Raw genomic sequence first — 12,230 nt, 5'->3', positions numbered from 1 at the left:
CATTCTTCAGATCGATCACCGAAAACCAAGACGCAGATGCTGGAATCAGAGTCAGTAGCGCCGTGATGTCAGGCACAACAGGGAACTGAGGAATCACAATTTTATTAACCTCCCGTAAATCGATAACAAAACGATAAACAGGTGGTTTCGAAGGATCAGTACGTTTTTAGAATAGGCAGTACAGGGCTGTTGCACACGTTTCCTCGAGTCTCTTCAATAACGTCTTTGTCGATTAAATCATAGATGATCGCTAACAGTGCTCGTTCACCATCAAGAGAAATACGATACTGGGGAATGCGTGGCAATCGTACATTAGATTTCAACTGAACAACATAAGGGGAGATGTCAAGCAGGCCCACATCATTAGGACCTGTTGCCCACAAAGATGCAGGAAGGGAGCTCAATTCCGGTGGAAGCTTATCAAGAGACAAATACATAGGAGAGACAACCCTCTCTCCCAACGTAAGCTTTACACCCACAGGAGAACAATATAGAGTTGCATACAAACGTTTTAGCAAATCCAGACCCAAAAGATTTTCACCACAACCAGTAGTCAAAATCAACGGAGCTTCAAGCTCACGTGGCCCAATCGTAAGAGGCAAAGGGCGTGAAACTGGATTGCTAACGGGGGCGCCAGAGAATCCAACGGAAACATTTGTTAAGCCAGACAAAGGTGCGCCAGGGAGTTTCGAATGCATAATGGAACTTTTCGCTGCACCAGTGTCCAACAGAAAAGGCTCAACGACGCCCGATGTAGCAACTGCGACGTAAGGCCCTCTCTGATCAACCGGAACTGATACCACTCCCTCTCCTTGTCTATGGCTGTCCTAGGAATTACTGTCGTCAGTTCCCTGATCGACGTAATAATCGTCTACATTGTACTACGCAGATCGTCCTTGCGATGATCCACGTTGATCAAAACAGTTATTAGAAGTCGATTGGTTATCTGAACGATCATTTTGAACACCGCGACCCCTACCACGTGATGTCTGTTGAGAACCACCACGACCTCCTCTAGATGAATTACCACTATTACGGTCGTTCAAAACAGGACAATTGAATTTTATATGACCCTCCTGTCTACAATAGGCACACTGATTGTACCCTAAAGAGGATCTTTGGGAAGAGGAGTCATTTCTAGATTGTGGTCGGTTAGATTGCGACTGCGATCTATTTTGTTGCGAAGCGTTCTGATTCGAACGTGGAGGATATGCTTGCTGTAACAACACTTTAGTTTTAAGCTCTTTCGTCTTTTTATCAGCGCGGTCGTTCTCTTCTTTCTCTCTATTCTCATAATATTGTGCTGTGGCCAATATCTGAGCTGAGGTAGAAACGGCCCATGCACTTTCTGAATTCTTCAATTTATTGCTCAAATCGGGCAATAAGTTAGAGACAAATTTATCCACAAACAACCGTTGGCCACCCTCAGTACCCATATCCTGACCACTATGGTCAATAAATGCCTCCTCGAATCTCGTGAAGAAGTCGGAGACACTTTCGTCCTTCTTCTGTTTACAAGCCGACAATTTGTCCCAATTTACCCTCATAGCCGGCATAAGAGTTTTCATTAGCGTAATTATTCTCTGAGGGAGAGCCGTAATGAGCTGCTCGGGCTTAGCCCCACCCACTTGTCGCGTATCAGCCGCCGTAAGAGCAGCCCAATCACCACCCAATTCGTTCGCATGGTCTTCCTGACGAATCTTAGCCCATACCGGTTGCGGTACAACATTGCCAAACAGCATATCGATATCAGCAAGATTCATTACCGTAGCGTCTACAAGCTGCGATAATTCTTTATAATACCCTGCAGGATTTTTGCGAGGGTCAGGCAAAGATTGCTTCACCTGTAACACTTCAGAGCATTTCCATGGGAGATGTATCCATACTCTTTGGAAAAACGGCAAGATCGGAGGTTGGGCTGCAGGATTACCTGGCATCCATACTGGTGGAACTTCGCGCATAGGAAATTGACCAGACTCATCTGGCTGTCTTTCAACATCCTCAACAAACAAGGCTTGAGGTATAGGAGTAGGACGAAAAGATAGCAACCGCTCAACAGCACGTCGAACGTTAGTATCCACTATTAGTCCATTCGAGAACTGGAGCTGTAGATCGGACAAAGCAGACAGCACCTCGTCAGGTGCATCGGCAGATATCTGATCACGAAGGACCTTACACATTTCTTCGAACACGTATCTTTGGGTTGGTATATTAAATTGACAGAACGTATCGAGTACAATACGTGGCGGATTTCTAAGAGGATGTGTCATCCAACCCATCGCCATATTATATAGTGAAGCGCGTTCCCTATTACCGGGAAGCTGACTACGTCTCTGCGGACCATCTGAACCAGCGGACCCAAGAACAGGCCCGAGAGAATGAAAGAAGTTAGCCGCAACAGGAGAAGTACGACTACGAACAGAGGGAGAAGTATAGGACACAGGACTAACAAGAGAAGAGGTAGAAACAGAAGCAACAGCAGGAGTTAACAGAGCAGGAGCAGTAGCGGGAGTAGGAGTATGTGGAAGTGGAGGAGCAGTAGGTATAGCAACAGTCAAAGGAGCAGAAACAGTCGGAAGAACGGGTGCAGATTGAGGAACAGGCTGAGGAATAGGTGGCGGAACAGGTACAGGGGGAACCACTGGAGCAGCGGTACCATGTGCATACGGAGGTGGTGACTTCAGAAGGTAAGACATTAAAGAGTCCTCAACTGGTTCTTCCTTCTTATCCGACTCCGTAGGCAAAGCAGGATAGCATTTATCTATGGACATACGCTGTAGCCTATCGAACACTTCCTTTTCCTTATCCTCCTTATCACGCTGAAACTGCTCTGCTTTCTTTACAATGGTAGCAACACCATCTCTCTGATTTCGTTTAGTCTGTCTGATTTCTTTCTGTCGGGCTTCTTTACGCCACAACCGAAAGGCATCAAACATGGCCGGCCTTGACTTTTTCGCAAATAATTTAGCCTCTAGATTATCTAAGATTGGAGTCTCAAAACTACCATGAGGTGGCCAACTAAGGACACCATCCTTCTTAGTATACCGAATCCAGTAATCATTAAAAGTAATCGGGCCCAATCCGTGCTTACTGTACAGTTCATAAGTGGGAGTTCCAACCGGAGGTATCGGACACGAGTCCTCCAGTCGGGAATCCGTGCCACAACGTCTGAAACAACTAAACAAAGTACTACGGCCAGGCATCTTGCACACTAGCCGAGTTTCACAAACTTCAAGGGTTACGGGATTTACCAAGTCCCAGCAAAGAGCGAAAAACCCTCGGTTTTTGGCGTCTGCAGTCGTCAAATATCACAACAAAGTACCAAGAACCACAAATGCAATGGAACCATGCAACAACTAAGAACCACAACCAAGAATTCTGGGAGCGACCCACAAATACTTAACTCAAAGATCGATGGCGTCACCAGGAAGGCCCGTCAATCGTCTCGCTATACCAAGGTCTACGCCAGGCGCCAAAACAGGTCTACAGTCAGGGCAGCAGTCCGTCGCAGCCGTCAGGAGGCGGGAATCTTCGCGGGAAAAGTCTTCGGGCCACTTATTTCGACAACAGGATCGATGAAGCGGAGTGCACCTTCCCTCGGAGATTTCACACGAAGTTCCTCACGATCGTCGGGCTTGGACCGGTACCACTGATGTAGCCCAACGTTGGGCGCCAACTGAAGGACTGGGTTATTTAAGACCCAGCGGTGCCAGGGAACAACACCTGAAACCTTCGTGGGTAACCTGCTCCGGCGTACAAGTGACAGAGACACGGGACACTTCCTTCGGCGTCAAAGATTCGAGCTTTATTTACTGCAGGGAACACAGAAGTCACGGCAAGTACAACATGTGCTACTTGTGGAGACTGCTTCAAATTGGTTCTGTGGATCGCTCCTTTTATACACAATTTACCCATAGGTTTACATGGTACACAAAAGTTTATGGCTTGGTTCCCACAATTATCCCCCAGAGGGGTCGTTTTGGTCACTTTGATACACACAAGGTCCGGAACATAAGTGCGGAAACATTTGGCGGTTCCCAACTGTAAAAACCCATCTTCCCACCATTAGTACATTCCAATCAGCAGTAAAACAGATCGAAAAAGGAACAAGGACAGGTGTGGAGGAAGATGGAGACAGTGGGGGATTTGAAAAGGGTGTAAAAAGGGAGGTATCGAGAAACACGAGCTACAGGCATCAAAGGGACGTGCCTAATGAGATGCACGGCTGAGACAATGTACCGGCACGGCAAGATGAGCCTCGAGCGGGGCCATCTGCCTTTACAGTATCATCCCCCTCGTCATAAAGACAGTTTCAAAGGACATGTGGCTTCTGCAAGTATCTTGGGAGTCCCAGGGTCGCGAAGCGGACAACGTCCGTTCGCTGGCTACTTGAGGGCAAGAGACAAAATGGATGCCGTATCTAAGATGGAACCCGTGGGTACAGATAGTAATACCCACGTAACAGACAAACGGTTTAGGTTAGCACAGCGAAACTGCGTGCACCCACTAAACTCGTCATTTGCGCTTCATAGATACCAGACTCGACTACATTCGTGCGAATCGAAAACACCACTTACAATTGTCACGGAACCTCACCATGTTAAAACTTAAAACAATTACAGAAAATATCAATGGCTTTCTAAGACATTACTGAATTAAATAACTTCACTAAGAACACCAAAAATAAAGTTGTGCCAAATTCACTCCAAACACATCCAGGAATCTCCACATGAGATCCAAGAGCTAAAAAGCACATATCCTTAATCCTAAAAAATCATTTCTGAAGACTGCGTTCAACGTGGCAAGAAAATGCTCCTAGAAGTTGTCTGACATTATAAAACTTTCAAGTACCCAGGTTGTTAGCTATAGACAATTCACAAGAAAGGTGTAAGAATTGCTACCACTCCTTCTCTATCATAAAGGGTAGTAATGGCCACTCCCTTGCTCTGAAAATAAGAGGCTGACAATGATGATCTTAACACCTTCCACACAATAGCTAATCTTTCCTTCAAATGAAACATCTTCTAAAGCTGTGCAGTAAATCAACTAACAGACTACACAGAAGAGAACTTGCATCTCTGTTCTTAACCATCAGGATTCAGATCAAGGAACCGAACTGAAACAGAGATGCTCGACTTAGTAGATGCTGAGCTATGAGTATTGGACGACAGCGACTCATGCCTGCTTATTCTTTAGGACCCCTCATCAACATTCAACATGGTCCACCATGCCTCCATCCTAGAAATCCTGAAGGGCTGGATGGGGATCTGGGACACTTTCTAAATTGGTTTGAATTTTATTGTAGCAATCATTCTCAAAAAATAAAACTGTCACTCTCCCTCTCCTGCCTTCAACTGCTCCATCAAGGAGTTCCACAGGGCTCTATTCTCTCCTCCTGCGCTTTTCAGTCTATACATAGAAACCCTCAGCTTGCTCTTGAGAAATTTGAAAATACTCTTCTAACCATGTGCCGACGATCATCAGCTATATTTAAATCTCACCTTCCCCGGGGCTGGAAGTCATTGAGACACCGACCTGAAATCACAGTTGACTCAACACCATCTCACACTAATCTGACTCCATTTCATCTAATCCCTTTAGCACCGCCATTCAAACCTGGATACATCAATCTACTCACCTGCAAACCCTCCACTGTTAGGAATCTTTAGGATTCTTTCTCAATAAAAACCAGAACAATCATGCTTGCATCAATGATTTAGCAAATGGAGTTTTCCTAGAGATCATTCTCCTTCAAGGTTTCAAAGATCTCATCCGTACCGAACGTTTCAAAACAGTCGTCCAATCGCTAGAGCTTGCTAGCTAGGTTAAGCCAACATCTTACAGACTTATATTCTTTAAGCCCACCTGGCACTGCTAAAAGCTGTGCTCTAAACAGTGGCAAGATCAGTTTCAGGCACCAATATGGCCCATTGAGTGCAGGTGTCTATTCAAATCAAACTCTCTTACACAGACACTAACCATATCTGGGGCATCCATACTGCTCTGAGAAAAGATTCTCTCTGTCTGGGAATCACTGTCTTTCTTTTTAAGAACCAACTGAAAATAGTACTGCTTGAAAGAAGACACAAAAATAGGTAATTATTGAAAGGACAGCAAAACCGGTATCCCTCAGCTGAAACTAACTAGTAATAAGAATATTTACCAAACCACTAATGGACAGACCCTTCCTTTCACTGTCTCTCCTCTTGTATCCTGTAATTTGTACTCCTTACATACTCTTTGTAGAGGGCCCGCCTGATCCCATTTGTGGTATACAAAACTAAATACAACATTCAGCACATTGAGCTTTACACTTTCATGAAGGTGTGTACAGAATGTGTGTACAGATCATCACCAGTTTCAGACTTTATGTGACATGTGTTTTAGTCATTATTTTGTGAGTGAAGAATGGTTGTCATGACTTACAGATAAGCACTACCTCATGCATGGTGACAGATTTAAGAACTTGTCCTCATAAACTATTTTAGTAAAGCTAATGTAAACTTAGAAAGAACATAAGTGGCAGATTTATAGTATTCTTTTAAGAGCCAATCTGTCATGCTTGAAATCACTCATGTTAGTAATGCAACTACTCTGTGAAAGGAAGTCAACATTTGAAAACTTTGGAAAGTTGGCAAAGTTTTGAGTAGAGACCAAACCCACAGAGCGAATTATCTGCACATTAAGAGTGCAGGTCATCTTTCAGCTCTGGAAAATCTGATAGTTTAACCCTGGGCACACCATATGAATGTGGAAGCAATCAATGCAGCCCATCATAACTGCAGAATTCATCACTGTGTAGAAAACAGCCTTAAAATGATCTGTTGCCTGTATTTCCTCTGGGAACCTTATGCAGAAACTCCGGTCTCTGACCGTGGGACCAGTATATAGCAAATGTTTGCATGCAGTATTCCATCCACCACTGATTGAAAAGAGCCACTAGAGCAGAAGTGATGGGTTGGTAGAGCAGCGGTGTAGATGTTTGCACCTGTTCACGGTTCACTCGGTTTTGTTATAGTATTTATAGAGCACATTTCTGCCCAGCCAAGGGGCGTCCCATGGCCCAAAATGTCTCAGATCATCCACCTCCTAGGCTTTCATGACTTGACCACAGCTCATCTGACTCTTCATTGTCTGTCGGCTAAGTATAATCGTTGATTCATGTATGCATCAAGTGGGTGGCGCATCAACGTTTCTGTAACATTGACAGTGAACTGTAATTTTTTTTCATGTAACACCCATAACAGTTTGATTGGAAGGGAGTCTTTAAAAGCATGCAAATGAGACATAGGGCCTTATTACGAGTTTGCCGGTCTCGCAGCGGGATGCCACACCAGCTCCCAACTGCGAGACCGCCAAACTCGTAGTCACTCCACCCGCCAGATTAGGTCTTACATCCTGGTCTGGCGGGAGGTGCTTTGGTGGTCTCACAGCAGTGCTTTTCTAAGGCTCATATGTGATCCCTAGAAAGGCAGCACCATTGGACCACCAAAGCATCTTCCAGCACGGAACGATAGGCACCATGTCATGCATTTATTTCTGTGCTGGGGCTGCGGACATACAAGGGATCACATCATGTGCCCCCCTGCATGTACCCCCCCTGCACAGAGGCTATAAGGGGCCCGTCAGCGCCACCCTTTTTAATGGCAGGCTCACCGCCATGAAAAGGAGGGCAGTTGAGGAAACTCAAAATATGCTCGATGGTACCGGCTGCGGCACCACCAGCATATTCTTCCCAGTGATAGGCTGTCGTGCCAGAGAGATTCTTGATCCCGGCGGTGCTGGTGGTCTCTTGGTGGTTCAACTGCTGCAGTTGTAATACTGTGGGCAGTCCCACAGTGCAGCGGCTGTCGGACCGCAATTGCAGTGGTCGTCGGACAGCGATTACGGCGTACCGATGGACCACCATAGTCGTAATAAGGCCCATAGTCTGTAATCTAAACTAGATTGTTTCCACAAACACCCCTCTGAAAACTCTATACTAGGCACCCATACGAACATTGTCAAGGGATACGTTTACATTACTGTATTGATTAATTAGGGGTGTCTCTCCCTGGCCCATCATCTCTGGCTAATGCAATGGGCGTTACACTGCAAGCAAACAAGCACATCTTGATGCCAAACATTAATCAATGCAGTTAAAGTAAGTATCGATAAAGAGCATGTGTCTGTCAGAGGGATCACAGGGACAGAAATGCATAACTCTCAGTGGCTCCCTCTACATTCTCCACCGAGGAGATACTCAAGAACACCAGGCAAGAACGTGTTCAAAATCACTAATACAGACAGCCATCAAATACAAATTCTATCATAGAAAGAGACACGTCTAGAGTAAGACCCTAAACCCTAGGCCCCAGTTTAGCAGTCTCACTAGAACCATGCCTGAACCGTCTCTGCAAGAGCGTCTCCTCTCAATGATAAACACAGACCCTGTCTGAGGCTGAAACTACTGCTTAGACTACAAAATGCCAACTTGTTACATTATTCCAAATTACTTTCACAAAGGTTTGACTCCAAACTTTTATTAGAACCCCAGGAAGCACCAGGGGATGCCGTGGAGACGAGGCAGGGGACTACTGAAGGACTGGGTTCTTTTGGACCCAGCGGTGCCAGGGCACAACACCTGAAACCTTCGTGGGTAACCTGCTTCGGCGTACAAGTCACAGAGACACGGGACACTTCCTCTGACGTCAAAGATTCAAGGTTTATTTGCTGCAGGGAACACAGAGATCACGACAAGTACACAGCGTGCAACTTGGGGAGACTGCTTCAAATTGGTTCTGTGGATCGCTCCTTTTATACAGTTTTTACCCATAGGGTAACATTGAACACAAAAGTTTATAACCCAGTTCCCACAATTAACCCCCAGAGGGGTCGCTTTGGTCACTTTAAAACATATGAGGTCCGGAACATGAGTGCGGAAACATTTGGCGGTTCCCAACTGTAAAAACCATCTTCCCACCATTAGCAATTTCCAATCGGCAGTAAAGTAGATCGAAATAGGAATGAAGACAGGTGCAGAGGAAGACGGAGACAGTGGGGAGATTGGAAAGGGTGTAAAAAGGGAGGTAACGGGAAACACGAGATACAGGCATCAAAGGGACGTGCCTAATGAGATGCACGGCTGAGACAATAAGTCCGTGCGGCAAGATGAGCCTCGAGCGGCGCCATCTGCCTTACAGTAGCATCCCCCTCATCATAAAGACACTTACAAAGAACATGTGTCTTCCGCAAATATCTTGGGAGTCCCAGGGTCGCGAAGCGGACAGCGTCCGTTCGCTGGCTACTTGAGGGCAAGAGACAAAATGGATGCCGTATCTAAGATGGAACCCGTGGGTACAGATGGAAAACCCACGTAACAAACGAACGATTTAAGTTAGCACAGCGAAACTGCGCACACTTACTAAACTCGTCATTTGCGGTTCATAGATACCAGACTCGACCATATTCGTGCGAGTCGAAAAGCACCACTTACAATTGTCACGGAACCTCAGACGCTCCTTTTGCCCTCATGTAGGCAAGCACTAGTCGGAATCATATTCGATATTCATCAGACCCTCGAGATGTTGCTGTAGCATAGCTCTGTCCAATCGAGTCCCCTTGGTAACAGATGGTTGTCTCATACACGTTGTAGCACAGAGGCCACATAAGGCAGGACCACACTGCACACAAAGGCAACACGTGAACAGGAACACTACCACAACTCCAATGATCATCAGAATTTTCCAACCCCAAGTCGACATCAGGCCCCAAAACCATCCAAGTAGCGTCCAATCCCCTACATCCACGTGTATGGATTCGGAGATCTTATGCAACCTCGAGATGGCTTGATAGACAGTAGGAGCATTATCTGGAATGAAAATGCAGCAGCTCGAATGGATCACCTTACATACCCCACCGCGATCTGCTAGGATGACATCTAAAACCATTCGGTTTTGTAACGTCATAAGCCTCTCCGCCTGAAGTTCTGTGGTGATATTACCAAGGGCACTGGCAGTAATATTAGCTGTCGATTCTACCACTCGAGTCAACTGTCTCAGGTTCCTACTATTAACCATAGGTCCCCAAAACGGGAGGAAACCCTTGAAAAAGTCTCCTGCCTCTTGACCGGCAGTGTCTTCTTCGCTAATTACGCCTCGCACAACTCTAGTCTTATGATAATCGGCATCTACAGTGAACGTCGGAGGCAACAGATTTGCAATAAAACATGTGCCCATGAAGTCTGCGGGCAACCATGTGTATGCACGATCATAACAGATAAAGTAGGTACCCTTGGCAGCCAGAAACACAGGGGACGAGAACATTGGCAAAATGTAATTTTCGATGCAACCACTTGCTCCAAGTCGGGCTTGCGATCTTCGGCCACGACCCATGATGCAAAAATTACCAGTGTGGGGTACGACCCATATTGGAGGCGAGCTTTTAAGCTGCTTTTCACTAGTGAACACACTATATTCACCTCTACTTAGGACCTTATAGGCTTGTACCTCTTCCTCAGGGATAAGCGAATAGTCATGGATCTCACTCTCCATATCCTCTATTGCTATCGATAAATGCTTCTGATACGAGGTAGGGCCAGAGGAGGGGAAATGTGGTTCTCGAATGGGGTGGAAACCCAGTGCGCTTCGAAACATTGTTTGAAATGCTCGAGCTGACCCTTGGGAACTATACGGTAACACCAGATATGGAATTCCCTTATCTGTAGTATGTGGCATCAACCCACACACCCAACAATTAGTAGTGTTAACCACTAACTGATGCTGATGAAGGAGCTGAATAAAGGAATTATTGCGGAATTCTACACGTCTAGCCTGCTCGTGTTCCGGTAACATGTGAAAAGAATGGGGAGAAGCAGTAGTGGTAAAATTAGGGTAAGGAGTAGGAGTAGGTGTAGCTGGTAAGAAGTAGGACATAGTGTAATACACCCCACCCGCCAATAATGCAGAAGCAGTCAAAAACAACATAAACAATTGAAATATGAAGCATTTAGTACGACTGAGTTGCTGTAGCTTGAATCTATAGTCTTGAGCTCCTTCCAAATCATTCAGCTTCGAGAATGCCATTCCCTACGACCGTCCGCAACGTTTCTTGACGCACTCCGTTCTGTGCAGCAATAGTCAATCCCTAGGAGTTCCTAGGAACCGACGGCCTTTAACCTAGCGTCAAGACCTGCTGTCCAGAAGGAAGTACGCGCGCGGCCCTACGGCCTTCAATCACAAAAGTCTCTCTGCTGTAAAATGAAAAAGGGTACAAGGAGGAAGCTCAATATATGTACAAAAATTACAGTGATATGAACGTTCAAAATTGATCTCGGGAAAACGGGGATGATGCAGTTGGCAGTTTCAACAAAGCAAAAATTTTATTTGTCCTTAGTGTGAGATCGCAAAGAATATCGATGTTTCCCGGGACGTGTCTGTTCGTTGAACAAAGGATCTGTTGAAGAGACAGCGTCCTGCTGATCAGTTGATTGATCTGGTCTCGAGTCTTTTGCTGACAAGTGTTCAACAGTGGCTGTCTGCTGCGCTGAGGATTCTCCAACAGGCTGTGCGTCGCTGAAAGGCACAAACGCCGGCAATGTTTCTGTCTCTGATGATGCAATGCCTTTCCTTACCCACGGGTCTGCCGGCAAAGGAATAGGGACTCGCTTACAATGGGTAGCATGTACCCAATTTTTCCGCCCCTCAAGACGAACGGCAGTCCTCGTGGCCAGGAGCACCTGGTAAGGTCCGGTAAACCGGGGGTCCAGATTGTTCTTTCGTGAAAAGTTGCGTGTAACCACCCAGTCTCCGGGCTGGAGCTGGTGGCCTGGACCCTCCGTCTGCGTCGGCAATGCGTCGTAAACCTGTTGGTGAATTAACCTCAGTTTAGCAGTCAAGTCATGTAAGTAGTCAATCAGCATTGGATACTCAAGATCAGAAAATATTCCTGGCCTAGGAACCCCCCACACATTCGCAGGACGGCCGAACACTATTTCGTAGGGACTAAGCCCTATTCGGGAGTGTACAGTCGCCCTAGTTGACAGTAATGCTAGAGGCAAAGCGTCAGGCCACGAAAGACCAGTCGTAGCCTGAATCTTCGCTAGCTTTAGTTTAAGGGTGCCGTTGTACCCTTCTACCAATCCAGCTGACTGGGGATGATTGGCGCTGTGGAATTTTTGATTAATTCCAAGGCCCTTACACACACTCTTCATCACACTTCCCACAAACTCACTTCCATTATCTGACCACACG

The sequence above is a fragment of the Lissotriton vulgaris genome, chromosome 4_1, assembly GCF_964263255.1.
Source record: "Lissotriton vulgaris chromosome 4_1, aLisVul1.2, whole genome shotgun sequence".
Lineage (NCBI taxonomy): Eukaryota > Metazoa > Chordata > Amphibia > Caudata > Salamandridae > Lissotriton > Lissotriton vulgaris.
The sequence above is the reverse complement of the archived record's forward strand: the minus strand, read 5'-3'. Positions refer to the sequence as shown.